General features: G+C 36.4%; 1 protein-coding gene across 2 annotated transcripts in view; it reads left to right on the forward strand.

Moving 5' to 3' along the window:
* The window catches only part of PDS5A (PDS5 cohesin associated factor A), an 86,152-nt gene that overhangs the window by 1,540 nt on the left and 60,145 nt on the right, over nucleotides 1-24,467 (forward strand). The gene's annotated exons all lie outside the window — the stretch shown is intronic.

A 24,467-nucleotide genomic window follows, 5' to 3' on the forward strand; every position in this document is an offset into this window, starting at 1 on the left:
TGAGCAGGGGAAACAAGTAGATATAGTTAAGGGTAATCTTGACTGAAAAGGTAGTAGCACTGTTCACAAACAGCAAAGATGAATTTCTGGAGTTTGTAGATGGAATTTTGAAATCGTTCCGTATGTAAAACCTGCCTCAGATTTTGCAATTTAATGCAATACATATTGTTTCTTTCCTATTCAGTATAACTGGTGCTTGACAAAGTTGCTAAATTTTCATAAGCAAAAGGGACTGTTACAAAAGCATCTTCTCTGCTTGCTTGACAGCATCCTGGGGGACTGTGAGGCTTATCTCCATCTCCATTTTTTATTTTTTTAATCCCTTTCTTCACTGGAAACATGAAATACTACTGTGATACAGTAGTATTATTTCTTAACTCTAGGCTGACAATAGAGAATAAAGGTGAGCATCGATCAAATATTGGCACAGCTCATTTGTTGACACCATGGTCTTTGGACCAGAAAGTTGTCGTAACCTGGGATTTGGTCCCATGCCCAGGGTGGAAATGTAGTAATAATTTTTTAGACGTCGGAGATACTCTCTCATCTGATCATCTGTTTTCCATCACAACAGTGACCCCACAAAGATCGAAAAATAGAAATCATGGTCTTGGCTAGTCAGTTAGTACATCGAAAAATCTTTTACCTATAGATGTGAAGAGAATGTACGCTTTGTGCTTTGCTTTCAAAGCAGCAAGGCACATCAGTTGTTTCTTTGAAAACAAGTCTTGTTGTCCAATTACAGTTTTGAAAATTATTGAATGGACAAGTCCAGCTTAGTATTTTCAAAACTCCAGTGGTGTATTGCCAGTTACAGGAGAAGATCCTAGAGTTTGATTGTTTGGACAGAGACCTTGAATCAAAGTCTGTGTGGAATGGGGAGGAGTGCAGTTTTGAGGTGCTTGTTGAAATGGGTATTTAATTTTGTCCCAGTTGGAGAACTTGCAATGGTGAGCTGTGTCATTCCTAGATAATAGGAATAATAGAATTTCAAAGTCATGCATATATGTTTTGGTGAAATCATGTGTGTGTGTTGGACATAATTTTCAGGCTAACAGCAGATATTTTTTCTGTCTTTTTCTTATAAACTACTGTTAAGGAATTCAGATGACCTCAAGACTGTAGACTAACTTTAAATGGGAACAAGTATTTTTTCTTTATGTTTTTGTATAGACATATATAATCTTTATGAAATCCATGCTTCTTGATATCAACTTGATTTATAAAAACAAATTCATTTTGGTATGTGGAATATTATGATGTTGCAGTGCTTGGGATGAAAATGCTTGAAAAAGTTTTGTTCATTTAAAAGATAACTTTCCGCAACTTTAAATATGACAATGATAAAAGCCAGCTTTAGCAGAATGTACAAATTCAGGCATGAATCAGTCCTTGAAACTGTAGGGCTTTTGCCGCCTTCTTGGCCACGCATAATCTAAAGATGCTCCGTGTGTGTCTTACAGAAGATGCGTGTGTAGCTTGGTGTTTTGGCCACCAGGCTTTGGGTCAGTTCCTACAAATTTCTGTTCTTCTAGCTTGTTGAAGTCATGGTCAACTTAATTTGTTACAAATTTCTGTCCTTATTAGCAACTTTATTGATATCACATCTGCATTTTTGGGTCCAGACCTCTTCTTGTAGTGAAGGCTTTTCTTATTATTGGAACTTGAGACGTTCTGGGCACCTGTCCCAGAGTGCCTGAGCAGCAGCTTTTGTGCCAAGGACTTTTAAAAAGAATGTTTTTCTATCCTTTCCCTCCTTCTGCTTAGGGTTGTGGGTAATAAAATGTAGACCAGATTCTTTTACAGTGTTTTGATATATCTGTATGATAACATTAGCACTGTCCTGAAAATGGAAGTATTGAGAATTTTAAAATCAACATGTACCTTCTGAGTGATGTAGAAAGGAAAAGCCTCTGGATTGCATATGTATGATGAATGAAACACCAGTTCAGGTGTTTAATGGAGTCAAAGGTGGCTTCTGGTGTGTTAGATTACATTGATGGGTCGGTGCCTTCTTAGAGTGGGATAGTATGCAATGTATAATTTCAGCTATTGAAGAAATGATGATTTTAACTGTGGTGTGCTATGGCTGGGGACAAGTGTCCATTTAATAGATGCAATTAAGCTTAACCAAACCAGGCAGCTAGCATGTAACAGAGAGTTGAGGCTTACTGTACTTTGACTACAAAAAAAATTTTTTTTTTTTTTTAGGGTAATATTCCTCTTTACAATGCATCTGTTCAAGTTATATAGTGATTGGCTTTAGGGCTGTAAGTCAGATGCTTGTCAATTTAGTAAGGCTTGTGGGGAGAGGTGGTAACTTTTATTTAACCAAGTGATAGAAGTGGAAAACAACAAACAATTCTAAGGCACCCAAGTAGTCCTCCTTCAGTTCCAAAATCGAGCCAACAGCTAAATACAAATTGAGAACGACTGTACTAGCAATATTATATTTCTTCCCGTAAGACAGCTGAAGGTTGAAAGAAGTTTTAGAAATTCAGCATCTGCTTTGCTGCAAAGCTTCTGTATGACTATCGAAATTTTTCCAAATTGACTGTATTTTACTGCCTTGTCAAACACCAGACTTGTATATTGTTGTCAGTAAACTATTACATCTCGGGTATAACTTTCTCTGGTCACAAGAGAATATTTTGATATCATTTATATAAAACCTTGTAATCATTATGAATAAGATTAATATTAGTGTACTTAATTGTCAGACATACTAAAAATAGCCCTATCAATCCAAAATGCATAAATCCTGACTTTCTCAGAGGCTGACTTAAACAGCCTTTGTAGGCAAAGCCAGAGCTGCCACTGAAAGAAGTGGCGTGCTCTGCTGGATGTCCCAAACTCTGTTCTGTACCCTCTCTACAAGCATTTTTTTTTTGCCACATGCCAAAACGGATGGGTGAACAGATCTGGGTTAAAACTTAGGAGGAAAAAACCCAAACCTAAACCTGTGTTAATTTTAGCCTGAATCATTTTCTTGCCTGATTTATCATGAGAGCTCACAAATACTTGTGCTGGCATAGGGGAAAAAGCAACTTCTTTCTGTGGCAGTCCTGCCTTAGAGTGTAGAAGGAACTTCAGAGTCGATCTGAATGTGAAAGTTTGCAAATGTTATATTTTGAGATAGAGATGGGGACTTTTGCATTGTTTCTGCAAAACTATCTCACCTGCTAGATTTTTTAAGTAAGAGAAATAATGCATAATGACAAGTTCAGATATAGCTTTGTACGAACAACTATATAGTTTGGTAAAGCATATGACAAGTCTGTAGAAAAAAAGAAAACACTTATAGTGCAGTGTTTTCTTTTGCCTTTTGCAGTGTAAGCATGTAAGCATAATAATTCATAAAATCTGTAAAAAGCACATTTAATCAAACACTAAAGATACAAAAGTACCAAAAAAAAAAAAAATTCTGAAACCTTCCGAAGGAAAAGGAGTGATAAATTAGTTTCAGCGTAGAGATTTTTAACAAAGGTTTAAGGCAGTGTAAAAACCTGGTTTTGTGAAATCAAGAGTTTTATAGGTTAGAATTTATTGACAGCCATGTAGTTCTTCTGTATCATAGCTGGGGTTAGTATTGTGTTTTCTGGGTTTTTTTGTTTTGTTGTTTTTGTTGTTGGCTGGTTGGTTTTTGTTTTGTTTGGGGGAGTGATTTTCCTTTTGTTTTTTGATCAGTCCAGTAGTCTTCTTGCTTTTCCCATGGTGACAGTCTGGCAAGGCATTTTCTGTGAGAGTTTCTTTTGATTTTGACACATGCATTCACCCTTCCATCCTCTCCCCAATTCTCCCCCTGCCACCCTATCCCAAGGCCTAGTTTGTGATGATCTGGAGAAGTTAGCACTCCTAGTGTGCCTTAAAGTCTTCCTTATCTTGTCCCACGGCATTTCTTAGTTATCTGATATGTATTTGTGCCAGAGTGAAACAGACACTCCCTCTCCTTCTTCCCATTGTCTTCTTCGTGTTCCTCTGGTTATTAGATGTTGGCGTCTTTGTAGTTGGGTCTGTTGTGTCTTTATCTTTGGAAGATTATCCTCATATTGCTAGAAATAGTTAATGCACATAATTTATCATATTATGTACAGGTGTTTTTTTAGGCATCTGTTACGTTATGTTAAAATTGAGAAAGGTTGCTTGTTTGCTGCTTAAAAGTTTTCGAGTAGGCTGGAGGTATGTGAGAGGAAAAAAAAAGTGTTCTTTACTCACCCTGATATTTCTGCATAAGTTAATGGCCACTCTCTGACATTGTGTAGTTAGATGGGCCTTTGATATGACCTGGTTATGCTTAAGTAGTTATTTTGAACGAAATTAAAAAAATACAAATTAGAGTATCATCTGGGAGAAGAAAATCTATTTTCTATGGTGTCATATACTAGAATTTGGTATGTTTGAGGGGAAAAGGTATACATATTAAGTGTGTTGGATTATATTAATTAATAAATACTATTTGCTGGCAAGACTTAAATGACATGGGTATTTTCATTGCTTAGACCTCTGAGTTGCATGTACTTACATGCTTATATTTAAGAATTATAAGTAGTTCTGTGGAGGTCATATAGCCAGGTTACAGAAATGATCCGCAGTTAATTATTCTAACAATTTTAAAACTTCCATTAATTGTATTTAACTGCAGACTGCAGTTTGCAATGATCTTGAGCTATTGCTGGCCACGTAAGCCTAAAGTCAAATTTCTAATTTGATTTTGCTCATAGTTTAATCTTTTTAATTAGTTTGACTCTTGTAACAATCAAGTTTTTCATTAACTAGGACAGGCCACTAGTCAGAGAAGAAGAAATCTTGTTCTAATTTTTTTTTCCAATGGAATATTAGCTGTTTGCTTTGTAAATGTCCCAATTTTGTCAATCCTTAGAGAAATAGATGACATAGGCTCACCCAGTTCATCCAGATGTTACTGAATTTCAAACTGATTGATGATGAGAACCTTTGTTTTTATATCTGATAATTTTCTTTTGTTACAAGTGCATCAGTAATTAATGGCAATTTCACATGTTCAATATTATTCTAATGGTTTCCTGGCAACAATAAGATAAATATATTGTGAAAGAAGCGAAGCCCCAATTTGAAAGGGAGGGAAAAACAGAGGTTGCTGAATTAGGAATGATAACTTTTGATGGCTGACCACCAAAATGGACAGACTAGTTCAGAAGTCCTTATGCCCTATTATAAACCTCAAGGAATTATTAATTTTATTCTTGTGGTGATGCTTTTTTGTGAGATGAGGACATGATAATCACAGTTTAAAAGATGGGGAACTGAAGAGCTACTGGAAGGGTAAAACCCAAACACAAGAAAGGCAAGCTGGCTTCATATGCCTGATTTGGCATTTCTAGAATGTGGCTTCTGAAGTGACTGTGCATTCTGTTGCACTTTACATGTTCAGACCACAAGTTCCTTTGATTTCAGTTACATATCTGAGTGCCTAGCACTTCTGTAAACCAAGCCTCATCATCTCTGCTTAAGAACCTAGAAAATTACAAATGTTTTCTGTGAAAACTTTGTTATAGGCTGTTTAACAAGCATCATACAGAAACTTCATAATAAGTGCGAGGCTAGCATGCAAGTCTTGAGGCTTAAATGTTTTAAAACGTGGCATAAAATATTCCTTACCTGCAATGTTTTCCTTCAGTTATAGTCTTCAGCTTCAATAAATAAGAAAGATGGCCTTTGGGCAATACGCTCCTCTACCAATCCACCTTGATTAACTCCAGAGCAGGTCCTTTCTGTGGACTGAACCAAGTAATGGCTTCAAGTTTTTGGTTGTTTTTTTTTTTTTGGTTGGTTGGTTTTGGTGGGTTTTTTGGTGGTGTTTTGTTTTTTTTTTTAAGAAAAAAAAAAGGTATGTGATCACTTACCAAATACCTTATTAACATTAGGATTGAGGAGACTGACGAGAGATTTGAGAATTATAGGATTGTTTACCTGGGAAAAGAGATGAATAAGAGTTGCTGTCATAAAAGCATACAAAATAACGAATGACAGATAGTGAATTAGGATTTTCTGGTTTTGCCCCCATCTCCTGAAGAAAGCATTCATTGAAATTGAAACTTAAAAAATTGTTGAAGGCTAAATATTTCTTAGGGTCATATTGGAAGATTGCAGCAGAGCAGAGCTGAACTGATGTTGTCTTTAGTATGTGACATGCTTTAATCATATAAATCACTTACTTTAGGTGGGTGTGCCTGTCAGTATGTATTTTATGGTACGATGTGGGAGACTTTTTGTGTATTCAGATATTTTAAATAAAGTTTGGATACAAAATCCTTGACATATCACTGCAGTCTTATGAGGAGTTTGTATGCATAAGTTTGCAAAACAGCAGGAGCCTTAGCTCTGCTCAAAGACTCATAAATGAAGCGTTAATCTCACAACTGCACTATGAAGTGAAAGAAAAATTATCCCTTGGTTTGCAGACAGTAATATGGTAATGATTGATAGGAAGGGAAATCAAACATCATCTGAGGTTACTTTTCTTCCTTGTCTACTTGAATCAATTCATATTATTTTGTCTGCTTAATGCCTATGTGCATCTTTTGCTACCAAAAAGAAAAACAACAGACAAAATACTTAACAGATCATTTTTTCACAGTATATATTATGGCCATTTTGGTAGTTAAAGAAACCAAACTTTTGTCTAGTCCCCAATCTATGTTAAATGTTCTTTATACATGAATTTTTTCCAGACTGCAATATCTTCTTAATCACCATTGTTACTTAGAAATCTAAAACATATGCTTATTATTGGTGTCACTCAAAGCAATGTGTGTTTGCTGGCTCTGCAGCTGCAGTAAACTAATGAACTGTATTCCCACTGCTGTGCTGACATCAGAATTTGGCTGTTGCAAAGATGTCTTAAGCATGATGAAGTACTGTTAAAGGTAAACAGAGATAAAATTGGCAGGAAATATGTTCCTGCTTAGAAATGAAGGTTGAAAACTTTGTGGTACCTAGATAGCATGGGATATCCTAAATGTGTTTTATTTATGTGAGACAGATGATACATACTTATCTGATGGAGATGTCGGAGCTGCAGTGTTAGGATCAGTTTTGCAGTCATGGTGGGGGAAAATCGCATTCAAATTTACTGTGAAGACTGGTCAGCCTTTTTAATGTCTTAGTTATTCTCAAGTGAGTTCCCATTTCTTTCTAGCTGTTCAGTTATATTACCTAATCTTAATGGTACTCTAAATAGTCTTCCATGAATAGAGCCTGTCACTTTTTGCTGAAACACTATTTGGTAGTCATTGGCAATTTTAAGCCTTATATTATGTTTTTAGTGTTGTATTTTAATACCTCATGGTAGATATTATGACATCTATCTCCAGGAGATTTATCAAAACTTTCCAAACTGTTGAAGCAGAGAAAAAGTTTTGTACTGGAAAAATATGTTCATAAGCATTAAGAGAGACATACGTCTTTTCTATTTACAAATTATTTTTTTAAGTGATTCAGACATTGAAGGTGAAAGAGAAGGAGAAAGAACATTTTAAAAGGAGTTTGGAGAAATCAAATATTTCTGGAGTCTTCCCCACGCCCTTCATTGCTGGCTACATCACCTGAAAAATGCACATGCTTAAAAAAAAAAAAGTACTTATGTTAGTGTTTAGTAGTATTAGCATTTGCTTGCAGTCATTAAAGAATTCCCTTTCCGCTGCAATTGTAGTCTCTGTCTTTCTTATGGCTCTGTACGGAAATAACCTGATTGACCATCAGGGAATAGCTTTAGATCTGCAGGAGATCTGCAGGTTTACAATATTTTTTTTAATATTGTGTAACTTACTGAACTTCAAACTATTTTATCACTGCATCTAACGTGAGAGACCATCGAAAGACCAACTTCAGACTTGTACTTATTATGAAAATCTTATTACTGTAGTTTTAAGCGCCTGAGAATTATTCTCTCAAAAATTGAAATAAAACATTTGTGTTTTTCAGTTTACTTTGTATATGTGATAGTGCTTTGTCTGGACAAATGTTTTTAGCTTGCTTTTCTAATGAAATAAGGTTTTAATCTGATCAGCCTGTCTAATTTCTTTGTTACTGATCTTCCCTGAAGTTACATTAGTTCAAAACTTGCTGGCAGTTGGGCAAAGGTTTCAGAGATGCAAGATTTGTCTAATTGGTGCTGAGCAGAATAGAGACATCTGAATTCTGTTTATGCAAAGGAAAATGGACCAGCACTGTTAAACGTTTCAAAAGGCAGCAGCCCGTGTGCTAGCTGGAATAAATTAACTAATTGTTACAAATGTAGGGGATGTGCTGCCCCCTCCCCAACTCGCCAGGCACAGCACCCAGAGGGAAGTGGGCAGGTAGTGCAGGAGGATGAGAATGAAGGATGCAGAAGGAAGCGAGTTGGCAGCCCTCTCAGAGGAGAGTGATGGGGAACAGATCTGTTGGAAACCAGCCATGGTTAATTTTGCTGCTTATGATAAAACTAATTGCATATAGCAGCAGTAAAGCAGATAGCTAAAATAAAGCACAAAAACTTTTTAATACTCTCTTCACCCACAGACTGGTAGAGGGCTGTGCATGGAATTTGAAAATATTACTAATTATTTAACTTGAAATGGTGGGTTTTTAACAACTAAAAATGATACCTGCATTCCTTGATCATCTTGATGAAAATTACTTATGTGATATGCTATTACAGAAAGGGTAAAGCAAAAGTGAAAAAAAAAAAAACACTCAAAAGTAGCTAAAAATCTCAAAAGACAATCACTAAGTTCTTTAGTTAATGTTTTTTATAGTATTTTTCTTACATAATCTGTTTTTTCTGTTTATTGTGGCTGCTTAGAATAATGATTATGGTAGAAATGCTAAAGCAAAATGTGTGCAGTGAAAGTAGAGTTGAACTTAGGAAGTGTTTAATATAAAGAAAGTTTGCAGTTTGAGCCTTATGATGATGCCATAGTGTGGATGTGAAAAGAAGTTTGTTAGAATAAGTTGTTCCTTGAAAAAAATAAACTGATTGACTTTACTTGTGTTGCTAATTCAATGGAAGGAAAATGCTGTTGGGTACTTACCCTTAAAATTTTTACTCTTACCTTTAGATAGAGTAGTCAAAGTAGGGTAAATCCTGTTATTTTAATATCATTGTGTTTTAACTGTGTTGTTCTTCTGTTACTATTCAAAAATATATGCAGGTACCTAATTATCCAAAATGCAGTAATGGTTCTCCATAATAAACTCATTATTGAAATTTAATCAAACCATATTCATAATTTAGTAGGGAATTATTTGAAATCAAATTTTGAGGAATATAAAAATTGTTCTTTTCTTGTGATTTAAAAGAGTAAAAGCTGATACTGGATCACTGAACTCTCACTGACTGCAGTGCCTTTCTGTGGGCTTTAGTCCTGATGTCCTAGTCAGTCAGAAATGATACAATTTTTCTTTAAAAACTTTGTTTACATGAAACAGCAAAGAGGAATCATTCAGAAATTATGCCCCTTTGTTTGTGCAATAGTGCAATGTATTGTAGAATAAGGGAAGTTTAATTCTTAAGCTGTTGCAGTAATAAGAATGAAATAAAGTAAACTCAGTACTTACTTTTGATGGTAGAAACAGAATTAGCATTGGGGTGTGTATGGAAAAAGTTACCCTATATGTCTGGTTTTTGACAGGTGGTTCTCAGCACTGAATTGCTGCAGAGTTAACATTCATTCACTTACAAAGCAAAACAAAGAAATGCAAGGGAACTTTAAAGCTTTTTGCTGAAAATACATGTTTATTTAAATACCTTATTCAATCATCCTTTGTAAATGTAGTTGGCATGTGTCACTATTTCTGAAAAACTTCTAATCCATCTCTTCTCTAAAGCTCCCACTTCTGCTATCGCCAGTAAAATTCCAGTGGCAAGAAAAGAAGTGCTATTTTTGCTTCTGTGAAGTCAGTAAATGAAGGTCTAGGAGTTGTATTCGTGAGCTGCTAGTGGCATTTTTTCTTAGCAAATGTATGTAGAATATGAAAGTAGGCATAACTCTACAGCCTAAGGGAAATAGGGAAATCTGGAAATAAGACTTCAGCTTTGTTCCAGTTGGAACTGGTAGTCTAGACTGCTGTAAAATACGAGAATTTTGCTTTAGGAAATGGGAGGTTCACCAAGTAGAAAAACTGTATCTTTGTAGAATATATACGCATTGGTACAACTGGAAGTAGGTCAGTAGAAAACCTAGTAAATTGTTAAAAAAAACCTCTTTGAACTGGGAGTGAAAACTGAGTTAAAGGCTATGTTTCTAAACCTCATCTGGGAAAGTGGGGGTGGCGTGTAATGTTTTCCAAAGTTACGCTCTTTCAGTCCTAGCCTTTGGTTCCCTTTAAAGGTTAAAACACCTTCAGTCAGTTTACAAAGTAAAAAGGCTGCCATTTAATTTTTTTCATTTTGACATCTTTGCCTATTGTTCTTAGTTTAGGTTCTTGTGCAAACTGGAGCATTCTGATCTGAGTTGGATTTGTTATGTAGATTAAAGCATACTCATCCTAGAGTTACAGCTCTGTGTGCCACTCCATTTCTGATGCTAAAATTGGTTTCTGATAGCCATATACATCTGTGAAGATGGAGTTCTCCACTACATTTTATCTGGCAGGGAAGCTGGTTTGAGAGACATCTTCAGGGACTCTCTTACACTGGCTCTTCCTCCTGAGAAATCGTACTGTGGAGCTGTGCCCTAATTCACACTGTCTTGAGACTCTTCAGAGTCACTCCAACTTCAGTCTGTATGTGGGCTGTGTCGAGTTTTAAGTTTCTGTATACTATCTGATTTAACGCCTGTCAACACTTTGGTTAAAAGGCTGGCATCATGCAGCATCCCCATAAAATTAATTTTAAAACTAGCCTCAAAATTTTAGCAATGAGGAAAATATTAATTGCTAGCATTTTTAGAGGATTTGTTGAAAGTTTTCCCACCACTTTTCATCATTTTTATCAATCTTCTGCTTGAAAACAAAACTAGGGGCAAAAATAATTCCATTGGGAAGGTGAAAAGGTGGAGGAGGGGTAAGTAATGACAGGTTAATTCTGCAGATTATTGCGAGTCAGTTTAGTAATCTGAGCTGACCTGCATAGCGGGTATTTTAACATAGTGAAAAGCAAGTTAGTTTATCAAAAAATAAAATAAAAATAAAAAAAAAAGGCAAGTCCTCTTTACAGAGTGCCAGAATTGTGTTTTGAAAGCTTGTAATCCTGACACTGTTACACCTGACTACTTGTGAGTACTCTTAAGTTGACACTGCTACTGAAGGAAACAGCTATGCATCTTTACTGCTGCTGCCATTGCTGTTCAGGGAGAATAATGATTCAAAGTTGTTTGCCTTATGTGAGTCAGCAGCACTCTCAAAGTCATAGAAACAAATCAAGTTTGTGAAGAGTAAGAGGAGAAAAGTAAAAAATAGAGGCACATAGTGACTGTAGGCAGGGAGGGGGAAAGTAGTATAGTTGGAAAGGATGGAGTTGCTGCACCAATAGCTGGAGGATTGCCCTGAATCAAACCCTGGTGTGCTTCACTCTACTGGAATGTGTGGAAGCACAAACACCAAAGCCAGCACACTGAGTCGGTGAAGTACTCTTGCTTGCTTGTGAGCCATCCTTTTCCACATGCCAACCCAGGTGTGTCTGTGGCCTGCAGGATACTGGATTGTGGAAATGATCTGATTCAAAAACACTTACTTTTTTCCAGGTTAGTTTTCATTTGGATCAATGTGACTTATGCAGTTGCCTACTACCCCCTCCTTGTGTTGGCAGCAGCTGTATGACAATCTTGGGGTGGCAGAACTGTTACTTGCAGTGACAGCTTAATTTGGAACACTGTGTTTGTTGGGTTTGACCTTATTAAATCAACTTAAAGATTCGTTAAACTGCACCCCAAGATTGGGCCAAAGCAGTCCCACCTTCCCCTGTGCATTTTTACAGCCATGTAGTGACCTGGTTCAAGAAGCGGATCTAACCTGGCCAGAAAAAGGGATTTTTCAGTAATGTCACTCGTCAGTTGCATGTGTGCTAGAGTAATGGAAGGATAGGTGTGACAGATTTGGGTTGACCCACACTGCCGTAAAACTGCACCTTAAGAAATTCTACAAAAGTGTGTCGTGTCCCCCCCGTCCCCCCCCCAATTTGGTGAGGCACTATATACAAAATGAAGCGTGTCCCTTGTTTTGGAGAGCTGCAAATGAAAGTGCAGTGAATGATGCGCTACCCTTCCACATCTGAAAAAGAAACTAAGATACAGAGGAGAACGTTAGAAACAATTGAAAACAGTGCTGCGTTTATACGCAAATGTGCGGATCGTGCTGGTGGCAGTACTTTTCAACTAATGTGAATGTCGTGGAATCCAAAATGAATTTTCTAATGTTTTAGCTGACTGGCTGCTGTAATAGATCATACCATTCATCCTAATACATGATTGCTTTCAAAATAAATTGATTTTGTATTGGAATTGAGAATTAGTGTGGCAATATTTGGTGGAGGTACTTACATACACTTCTCCTTTCTTTAGGATGTTTGGTTTCCTCTTTTTTCCCCTTACTGTCTTCCCATTTGTACAATAGAAAGAATTTGAGGTTTCAGTATTCTTCAGGCCTCCATAAGCCTGATGGCTCACAGTTCTGTACCAGTATTATGATTATGAGATGTGGTCTTCGATGTTTAGACTGGTCTTTTCCTGTTCTGCAGTCCAAACTACTGAGTCTTGTGCTGTGACTTGAACTAGAGTAGGTGGTACGGGCCAGTGCTAGCAAACAGATTTCTCTTCATGCCAGCTCTCATTTTTTTTTCCCCCCTCCTAATGCCTGCTGTAGTCGATTGTTCTTTAAACAAAGACTTGTGCTAACTTACAGGATGTATATCTGTCTGTACAGTAATATCCGTGTGCATATGTACACATAGACAGAAATTAATGTCTTATTTCCAGATAATCACACATTCAAAAAAAATTGTAATACCCAGCAGATAGGTGCCGTAAATAGCTTCTTCCACCCGCCCCAAGCATGGACTGATAAAATGCAAGTAGTAAAATCTTCTTTTGTGTCATCCCAAAGCCAGCATTATTAACACTCCACAGGGCTCATAGCAGGGACAGACCACGAGTTTACTGTTGCACATGAAGCTCTTCCAGAATTATTTGTAGAAGGTGAAAACCCTTCTTCTTTAAGTGTTTCTCATTTAACTGATATTTCTTACACTTCAGGGTCTGAGAGTTGTGCAGAATATATTGTTAAGGACTCCTTGATAGGCCGAAAATCTGGCTGCTGTTGAAAAACGTTTGAACATAATTTTGTTTATTCTTCGAAGAGACACTGTTTACAAGGAGCTAGCACTTTTGTGGTGGTGTATGCATTGAAATTCTGTAGCTGCCAAACTTCAGCCAACCTTAGAACTGAATTTAGCCCATTTTTCTAGTAGTAGTTTGTATATGGAAACTTCTATGAAAATAGCTGCATGGGAATGTTGCCAGAAACTGTTGGATGAAGTTGTATGGGTAATTTTGATTATACAAATCCTCACTCTGAAATAATTTTATTTCATCTCATGTTATTGAGTGGGTTTGTGGCTTGTTGTTTTTAGTTGTTTCATTTTGTATTATTATTAAAGTAAACCTTTATTTGTAATCTCCAGTTCAGAAACCTTCAAAATAATGCTTAAGAAATGAATGTGTGGATACGCTTTGCATATATTCACCAGTCAGTAGTATATTGGGATTCCTGGGGTTCAGTCTTTTTGTTTGTAAATAAATTCTGGAGACCTTAGTTGGGTCTTGATTCAAAATCTCTAATTATCTTTCAAGTCTTTGATGGTATATGAAAAAAATTGTGAGTAACTGATACCATTCATGACCAATGGATGAAATGTTCAGAGGCTTGACCAACACAAAGAAACGTGGGTACATTGATTCTAGATAATAATCATGTTGCAAAGGGAAGCCAGATGGAGGCTAATATCAATTTTACTATAAACTGACTTTGTACTGTCTTAATTCAGACCAGAATGCATGCAAAACTGTCATATTGAAAATGAGCGGGGGGAAGATGTTCTGGTTTTCCCGGGCTTCTCTGAGATTGCTGACTGGGAGATACTGCTTTCTCACCCAAGAGAAGTAAGTGATAAGCATACAGGATACAAAATGCTGAAGTTGGAAGAGCATATTCAGTGATGGAAAACTGCTATTCTACTGCTTGGCTTCTCAATACCTGACTCGTACAACAATCAACTGTCTTCTGAAGTCCTCCTTTCGACATCTGAAAGCAGCTCCTAAGCAAATTCAAAACAAATGTTGTAGACATAGTGTCAACCATATGGAGGTGGCCACTACCTGGTTTGAATGTTACCCCATGATTTTACCACTATCACGATAATCCTGTGTGTGAGCAGTCAGAGCTCTGGCAAAAGACAGAGACTTAAAGTTAAAGCTGAGCAAGGCAGTGGTTTCAAGTGGGCAGCCTGAAGCATTTTTCTCCATCCTTCGGTTTCCTTTGCTGGATGTTTCCCTTTAGTACTTAATTCTTTTTGGCCCTTAGTGCAGGGAAGTACTTACCACTGGTGAGGAAACTGCCAATAGTAGCATCTGGGAGTAACACCTTCTGGCCTCTCTACTTGGGTAGGAATTTCAGCCCTATCCAGGTTATGGTTATTTATTCTCAACATCTGGAACAGAATTCTGTGGTTAATCTCATCGGTATTTTGGGACTATCTAACATAAATACTGAATTATTTTCCTCAATATAAGTTACCTGGGCAGCAACTTGTTGATGTCTCCTCCTACGCTAATTTCCCGTAAAATTCATAGTCAAATATTAGGTTTCATCCCTTTTCTTTAAGATGCTAAATGCCTTCAGTTTAATGCCCGAGTTTTAGGCTCTAAAGATTATAGTTGACAGCTTTTGTTTCCTGACCATAAATCTTAGCCAACAGCATTTTTAGGATGTTCAGTGAACTCCTGCAGCTATTGAAGGCTGTTGCAAACCTCCACAATCTGTAGGCCAAAGTGCACTTCTGAAGTCTTCCTTTCTTGCTATGAAGACACGTTGCGGAATGTTTTGATTTTGAATTAAAAGCAAAACAAAAGAACCAACAACACCAATTCAATCAGAATAAAATATTGCACTATTACCTTTTTCTTTTTAGGATGGAAAGGTGAGAAAACAAACATAGCAAGATAACATTCGACAATTTTTGGTAACTCATTTCAGTATACTACTGACCTGTATGCTATGATCATGAGGGTGATTTAAAAAAAAAATTATAACAAAACACACAAAAAAACCCAGAAAAACAACCTACAGAACATAAATGAAACTGAGTTTCATCCTGTTTTGGCTTTTGAAGAGTAAAAACAATGGAACTTCATATATTTTAAGTCTTGTATATGCAAGCTTAAGACAAACATAAGAATTTTATATGGGGTTCAGGACCTGAAGGCAATAACTATACAGTCTAGAATGTTTTTGGATAAGAAAACTTAAATTTTGTGCTTACCTAATGTCTTATGTATGCTTAAGAAAGATCAAGTGGTTTATTTTGACAATCACCTGGTCAACCAGTTGTCATTCTCCTGTAGAGTTTGTATGTGAGAGAGATCTGTTGTGTCTTTTTATAGGTAATTTCCCTTCCCTTTTTCAATTTTCCCAATCATTGTTTTTTATAATATTTTTTATGTTTTAGCTGATTTTTAAATCTCCGGCACATGCATGTGGACTGCTGTTCTGAGGTCACTGCAGCTGAGCAAGTGAAGTTGAGTCTCTGTTCAATTTTTGAGTCAGAGAAACAAAAACAAAGATCATTTTTAAACAACAAGGCCTTATTTTTGCTTGTGGCTTCAGGCCACTTCAATCCAGTATTCTTGATGAAGTGTGCACTTTCTTATGTGTTCTGGGCAATCATAATTTTTTAGGCCAAGGCTTGCTGCCTTCTCTGTAAGCTTCTCAGATTTCTCTTTGGCACTGTCTCTACGTCACAGATGCAGACATTTGTGAAATGACCAAATGCTCTGCCAATGAGTACCAAATTTATGTTCATGCTTGGGGACAGGTTAGTGTTGTTTCAGGTGTCTGATCTTACAAAGGGCATCAGCCGCATCTTCTAGCTATTTCAAATGAAGGCAAAAGTTACTTGCCGCTGCAGTGTATGCACCATCTTGAGACAGTGGTACTGTTGTATTGGCAGAATTTATTGAATAAGTTTAAATAACTGCACTATGAGACTCTTAGAAACTGTACAATTTAGTGGGTAATAACAAAATATTTAACTTCTAATAAACTATTAAACTAGGTGTTAAAGTAGTTTTAGGGGCACAACCTCAAGAAGTGGATTGACTTTTACATTGTTTTGTACTTTTGGCATTGAAATTTCTCAAATTTTGTCATGTAGAGGATAAGTGATTTTCTGGTTGAACATGACAAAGTGTTTTGCAAATACAGAGCTACTATGCTTCAAGTGCCTTTTAAAGTATGTTGGACCTCTAAAAATTTTCTGTGATTCCTGTTTTAGGCATTCTTTATAAGAATGTTGCTGGCAGCTATTTAAATGATATTTAGTACTTGCAGGTTGCTGATTTCAGCAACATAGTTTAGTGAAATGTTATTTTCATCTAAATTCAGCATCGTTAATTCTGAGACTGAACTTAAATAGTGTATTTAAATATATAAATTAAATATATAAATAGTGTATTTTTAAATAAAAATCATATACAATGACTTTTCAGCCTTTAACTTTGAGAAGTCTGCCTGATTTGAGTTTTCCTTGCATAGTTATATGATTTTTCTGCAGAAAATCCCATATTTTTTCTTAGATAATGGAATTGTTATACTAACTGGAGAGCTTCAAAATAAAGCAGAAGTGAACGTAGAGTTTAGAATGGGAAAACGCTGTGCAATGCAGGTGATGCGAGTAGAGTCACCAAAGAATGGTCTGGGGAATCTGTCCAACAGTGTGTACCTGATGCCTGTAGTGGGAATGGTCATAGCATGAAGTCTTCCTCTTAATTCTGTTTCTAGCAAAGAAAGGAAATTGCAGTGCTCTCTAATTTTGGGGACATCAGTGATCTTTACATATTTCACTAAGAAAGTTTTAGTACAAGGTGACTCCTTATTGGAACTTCTTAAAAAAAAGTCAGACGTGTTTTGAAAATATTCTTACAAAGTGTTAATGCAAGGCTCTTTTTTTTTTTTTTTTTTTTTTTTTTAAATCTGATATATTGCCTGCTTCTTATCTTGGCAAAATCAGTAGCTCTAAAACTGTTTGATTACATATGAGGAATGTTGAGGGACAGGTACAGCAGTTACGGGCATATTCTAGCTATCCACAAGGCAAGAATTTGATGGAACCGATAGGCAAAATAGTTGCAGAACTCTTGTGGAGGAAATCAGGAGTTACTTAAAGTTCTCAATATATTAGAGAAGGATTCCCAGACAAGACTTTATTAGCCCAAAGGTAAAATAACTGCAGAAAATCAACAAAGCCACCGCAACTCTGGGAGGTGACTTACTATCCTCTGAAATAGTATTGCTAATCCAGAAAGGTGTAGTAGAGCCCTGTAAAAGCAGTCATTGATTTTCTTTAATTAGGCAAACAAAAAATCTTGGTTTTGGAAATACAATACATATTTTGGATGGGGCATAGTTTCCGATCAGCTCACTGTAGCTCTATGGCTTGAAAATATTATTAAAATGTTTAGCAAAGTTAGAACCAAGTGAAAACATAGTCCTGTGACTGCTGATTGGGTGTAAACATCAAGATCCAACAAATAAAACCAGATATGACAGACAGACATGAATGGGCAAAATTCTTTCGGTTTTTTTTACCTTCCTTTCTTTTCCTCAGTCTCCTGCCTTTGCCTTTTCCTTTTTGAGTTTTGCTTTTTCCCTGGAGGTACAAATGCACCTCGCTCCCATACCCAAAATGGAAAAGTCTACATTCTTGTGTGAAATACTGTATCATAAAATGAAGAGTAAAAACGTTAAAAATAACATTTTAAATACTGTCATGTGAAGTCCTCCAAAATGTTTTCTGTAAATAATATATTAAAATTGAAATATTTCCATACTTTTAATATTGGCAATTATGATGGTAATATTACAAGTTGAATTTATTGAAGACTTTCATATTATTCTTTGCTACCTTTCCATGCTTATTTCTCAGAAATTGAATATCCTACATATAATTATTATGTCTGTAGTGTCATCCTGTTGTTGAGCACTGTGGATTTGACATTCATATCCTTATATAATTTTAAAGAAAATTTTTAAAATGGAAAATTCCTTAAAAATACATTTTTATTCTTTTAACATGTATCAGAAATCAGTATTTATTACTAGGGATACTAGTCATTATCCAGAGTAAAACAATTTAAACTTATTAAATGAATTCTACCAATACAATACTTTCCATGTACTAATTATACATAATTTTTTTCCTCCATATTAAAGAATTAAATAAGACTTATAGCCAGGAAACCATTCCAAATACGTTTCAGGTCCAGTTTTTCACACACCAATTTGTTCCTGTGCTTTAAGAGTTTCCAGAAGCTTTGTTTTTAATGGGGCTACTTAAAAATAAAATGAAACCACCAGCCACACACAGAGTAAGCAAATTCCTGCATTTTGCCTTCAGTCTATTCTAGAATGCCTTATTTTTGAGCTTGGTAGCTGCCTAGAGAGAAAAATTTTTTGTGTGTGTTAATATAGATAATAGTGCTCAACAGGTAGCAAAGTTTTCTGGTAAAATAGTGCTTCATTGGAGAAAGCTAATTTGTCTGAATAGAGATTCTTTGCAGAAGTGTATCTGGTTTGGTAGGTGCAGTAGCTGGTATGCCACCAGCTGCTGGCTGAAGTTTGCTGCAGTAAGATGAACAGGAATGCCCTTGTCAGCCAGAGCCTTCTGGGGAGGAGGTTCTGGTGTGATGTACCGTTGGTTAGGGGGGTTTTGTTGTTGTTGCTGGTCGATAGTATTAGTTTTGATTGTGAAATATCAAAACTTTTTACAGTTCTGATTTTTGTCTAGCCTTTCACATGGGAATGGAAACCCACATCTTCTGCATTCTAGATAATGGTTGTTAGTATGACAGTCCTGTATTAAGGCTCCAGTAGATGATAGGTGCATCAACAAAACTCTTCAGTACAGTTTTGTCACTAGATATGGGTTCGTGCTAGGGTTGCACATGATTTGCCTCCTAATGTTCAGTCCTAAGGCTTAGTGTAATCTGACTCCTAAAGAAACCAGAAAATGAATGCCATGGCTGAAGAGTATTTTCTTGTTCACCTTGATACCTCCTTGTGTTACTGAGTATGATGGTGTTATGTGTAATTGCCAGTTATTTAATGAGTTCCATGAAAGAAATTTTAATTTCTTTCTTCTCTTACTGTCACAGACTGTGCAATCAGAGCTAAAGATCAAGGTACAAATATTTTGCATAATTTTCTGCTTCAGTAAGTATAGCAAGTGTTCAATTCGCCACAATTTACAAGATTGCTGAAATAGAAAAACTGTATTTTCTTAGAAAAAAATACCTTTTTTGGGGGTCTCATTTATTGGTTGTTTTGGAACACATGCAGGAAAGAGAGCATGATGTGCTTTATACACCCCCTGCTTCTGGATGACTGAGTCAGGAAGACTGTGCTATGTACCATGGGATGCACCTGCACCATGGTGTAGGAATGGGCATGGATAGTCTTTAAAACATCAGTATTGCTGGAAGCATAGCCCTCTAGTTGTGTTTTAATGTGAAACTCTAACACATGATTTTGTTGTGAGAACTGAGCCTAAATATTCACTTCAAAATGAATCCTTACAGTCAATTCACAGTAGAAATGAAAATGCCGTTGTTGTTCTTGTCCAGCACCACCTCCTTTTTGGAAGAGGAAATTAATTATCACACAGCAGTGAGCTGGTTACAAAGAATCCTCTCTCTCCCATCTGGAGGCTATTATCAAAGTAGTTTGGAAACTTCATATGGAAATAGAAACTCTTTCACCGTGGGGAATATGTGTTTAAGAATTTTTTGGTTTTGCCCCAGCCATATATAACACTTGCTACTATACCCGGGGGAAAAGGACTATTTAATGAAATGCTTCTAACTGATGATGTCTTGAATTATCATTAGAATGTTTGAAGAATAGGCTCTTTTTAGTCTCTCTGCAAATACTCTTTTGTTATGTATCTATGTATGTGGAAGCAAAGTTTCTAAGAACTTAGAAGACTTTCAGTGTTTTAATTTATGAACCTTCTCTAGAGTACTTAAACGATTGTTAGACTTTGGCAGGAAAATTGGAAAGAATCCCATTACAAATCTTTCCAGTAATAAAGACTAGATACTACTGAAGACTGAATTGCTTTAAAAAAAAAAAAAAAAAATCAGTGCTGTGGCACCACACTCATATCATGGATGTGAGAGAGATGGTGAGTAGCATGAGTATGAAGAGATAATGTGCTGATAAATATGTGCACTTGTCTCTTACTTCTCATTATGATCTCTTATGAGAAGAAATATATATTTTATATATATATACACATATAATATATATAATAATATATATACGCATTGTTAAAACATATGATTTGATCCACAGTATTATACCTTGTGTCATAGAAAAATTGTGTGAAACAGTTTAAAACTAGGATAACAAAACACTTAAAGGTATGGTATGTAAAAGTATGGTAAGGCCAAGCCAACGATATTTCTCAACGTTTTTTACGTTAAAATTACTTTAAAAGGTCATGGGTTGAGTAGCCAAGTATTTTCATTCATCAAAAGCTGACTGTAAACAAAAAGTAGATTTAAATAAATAATTTTTGTTAATGACAAACCATACAGTGACCTAAGGTTAGATAGTACTCTGCATGCTTGAAAACCTTTTAGCTGTTTGGGAAACGGGAAACATGATGAGGTGAGTTGGTTTGGTTGATCACAACCAAGGAGGATTTCATAGAATTCCTATTAAGTCAAATAATTTGAGTGGGGTGAATCCAGTGGAAGCTTTTAGGCTTAATGTCAGTAAAAGCAAGGTGAGGAATAGTGAGAGAAAACAAAACTATTTGCTGACTTTATGAAGTTGTAAAGGACCAAGTCAGGGAAGACTGATGCATCAGTCTAGGCCACCCAGTGAAATCTTTCACTGAACAGCTTCTGTCCAAAAATCTAATAGAGCTTAACACTGGATAAGGAGTCAAATGCCAAACACAATGGATATTATGCTTCCCTTATATGAGTTAGGCATGTGTGCTCGTTTGAACACTCTGTGAATGTGCTCTGTGCAATACTGCAGTTCTAGCGAACCTTTGCCTCCAAAGGTAGGAGATGAGGATGTGATGAGAATAAAAACCTGGAAGGCAACCTAGAAGTGATGGCCTAGAAAGGTAAGTGGGGAACCTCTGCTGTCTCAGGTCATGATACAAAACCAGGAAATATATCATTAAATTAAAATCAATAAATCAATTGATACATTGGATACAAGTTTTGGAAATTACTAGTTTCTGAGACCTTGAATTTAAAATTATCAGTGATCGCATCTTATGCCTGTTTCTAATGAATAAGGGTAAAGGTAAATTTTCTGGGGGACTAGTAAGATTCACATACAGCTGCCCATTTCAGGCTTCATGTGCTTGCCACTCTTTAAGGTTAAGAATTTGTGTCACTTTTAGGTTGTTTGTTAAGAAATTATGTACCAGAAGGCTAAATTCTTCTTACCTCCCTGATCTTGGCCATTGAATTCTTCCTACCTTCCCTTCTACTGGCTCTGGAATGTATCAGATCTGTCTATGATCTAACTATGCCTGTCAGAAAACTATCTGGGACTTTTTCTGAGGAGGTTTTCAGCCAGATTATTAAGTTAAATTGACTCATGGAGTTATTCAACAAGCATTGGGGCCAGCACAAAACATGCAGTGGCACTGCATGGCCAGAAGCAGGGTAAGTAATGGGTAAGGGAGGAGATGGTGGCAGCAAGTGGTTAAACTAGATTGCCATGTCACTGGAGCCAAACCCATAGCTACTGGGAGAGGGGTTTGAACTGTGTATTGCTGTAACTCCTGGTTGGCAAAGAGGTCTGAATTTCTGTCTGTGCTTCATCTTCCTTCGGTATTTTTTACTCTGTCAGTGTGTACAGAATTGTAAGAAAGATAGTACTCCAGCCAGCCAGTTACAAGGGAAGTTCTGTTAAATTCCAGGCCATTAAAGCTGATTATAATCTACTTTCTCCTTAATGACAAATTTTAACATCTTCAGAACAAACAAAAGTACAGCCGGTTTTGATGGAGTGGGGTTTTTTTTGTTGTTGTTTGATGGGGGGGGGGTTAGGTTGTCGTTGTTGTTTTAATTTTAACAGCTTAAAATAGTCCCCATTTCAAATGAGAGGAGAGTTGAGAAAGATCTCATATTGTTATAGCAGTGGATATAAATGAACTTGCAGGATATTCTTAGATGAAGCACAGTGGTATCTGCTTAAAGACAAAAAAAATCGACTTGGCTTTAAAGTCTCGTTTGGCTTGGAGGAAAAAGCACCTCACTATTACATATAGTAGTGAAGGAACTGAGGTTATATAAAAACGGTTTTGAATCTTCCAAATCTTACTACAATAAAAATTTAAAGTCAATTATACTAAAATACTCAGTTCTGAGCAAGATGATGTATTTTGTCAAAGTTGTAGTGATAAGGAAGGGTACGTAGTATTTTCTTTGCACATCATGAATATGATTTTTCCCATGGGCTTGTTCATGGCCAAAGAGCACAAGATTTATCACATGCAGTGATAACGGTATTAGGATTATCTTCTCCTGGGCAGGAAGGACACTGTTTTATTTCCTTTTGTGCTGTTGTAATCTTGGGAAGCATACTTCTCTTGCAACCTTTCCTTGCAGCAGTCTGTACAAGTTACTGTGATCAAGATGTCAATGTTACATGACTGATTTTGCAGCGCAAAATATTCCACCAATATTTAAATAGCATGTTCTAATTTGTGCTGTGAAAGACATTTTGGATTAAAGCATCTGATTTTTCTCATTCTATTTGCCTTTCCCCCCCCATGTGCTGCATTTATGTTACTTGAGGAATCTTCTAGATTTAGAGCAGAACTGGAATTCTGCTGTGTGTTAATTATGGAGATACAACATGTGCGTAATGGTACAACCTTTCTCCCAAATTGATAATAATATGTGTCCTGTTTTGATTATGATGCTGTATGTGTGTGATATTTACGTCCATTACGTAGTTACTTAAAACATGTATATCAAGAAAGTTAATTCAAATAATTCATGAACTGCTCAGTATACTGTTTTTATTACAAGTAGTAGTCAGTCTTTCTGCTTTTTCATGTCAGATTAATTTAACATCTAGGTTCCTGGAAATAGTCTCAGAGTTGCTCAATTAAGTAAAATAATACAGAATACGCTGTTTTAACAATGTGAAGATAGTGGTAAATTACAAGTCTATGACTTCTTTGCACATGATCTGCCATTTGGCCAGACCTCCAAAGAAAAGCCCAGTGCAGGTTAGTCCCCAGGGGAAGGATAGCCGGTTAAACTGTTTGCCTAGTCAGAGGGGTATTACTGTCCAGGCTACTGTTGCTGTTCCTGCATAAGCTTTACATCTCCTATGATACATCTGCAGTCACATCTAGAAACCCTGGACATTGGCTTCACTTGGTGAGCAGGGTATAAAGAGGAAGCAAATAGTCTTTGCCCCAAAGAGCATACAATATGCTTTGTATAATCTTTCATTCAACTCTTTGGGGGGTTTTTTCTGAGTTATTCAGAGCCAGCAAAGTGTCTTGTCAGAGAGTATAGGCTAACAGTAGAATTTGTAGTGGCAATCGGGCAATAAAATTTATTTTCCAGGGGTTGCTAACAGTACCAGGAAGGGAGTGCTACTTTTTGTTTTACTAATGACAACAGCAAAACTTAACAAAAATGCATCAGCTCCTTTCCAGTTTATTGTTTCTATTATTGACATATGCCCCTTGCTTAATTTGTGCATCTACTGTCTAGCTACAACTCTGATAAATGTGGGCCCTGAAAAGGAGTTGTTTGCCGTGAAGCAAAACCCTGTGGGAGGACGGTGCTCCAGAGTATATTCTTCAGTGTTCAGAAAGCAGCCCCAGTTCTCAGGCTGAAGATGCTGCTGGCCCATTTCTACTCACTTCTACTTGCGGTCTTTTTCTAGTGCATAAATGGCACTCCTGTGTTTAAGGCATATTAAAAGAGAGACCTTTGGCTGTTATTTTGGTAGATCAAGCAAATCACAGTCTTGTAAACGTCTCCTTACAAGAAAAGGCTTTTGAGACTCCTTTGGTAGTCACTTTCTGTACCTTTCCCATTTTTAATTCTTTTTTTTTTAATCAGTGAGGGTAACCAGACCTAAGTGATGTGTTTCAAATCAGCATTTAGTATTTTTAGCATTTCATGGGTTGTATTGCTGTTTTTTCCTTTCCTTGACTGGTAATACTACTTGTCATATCCTGC

Source organism: Harpia harpyja, chromosome 2 (assembly GCF_026419915.1).
Source record: "Harpia harpyja isolate bHarHar1 chromosome 2, bHarHar1 primary haplotype, whole genome shotgun sequence".
Classification (NCBI taxonomy): domain Eukaryota; kingdom Metazoa; phylum Chordata; class Aves; order Accipitriformes; family Accipitridae; genus Harpia; species Harpia harpyja.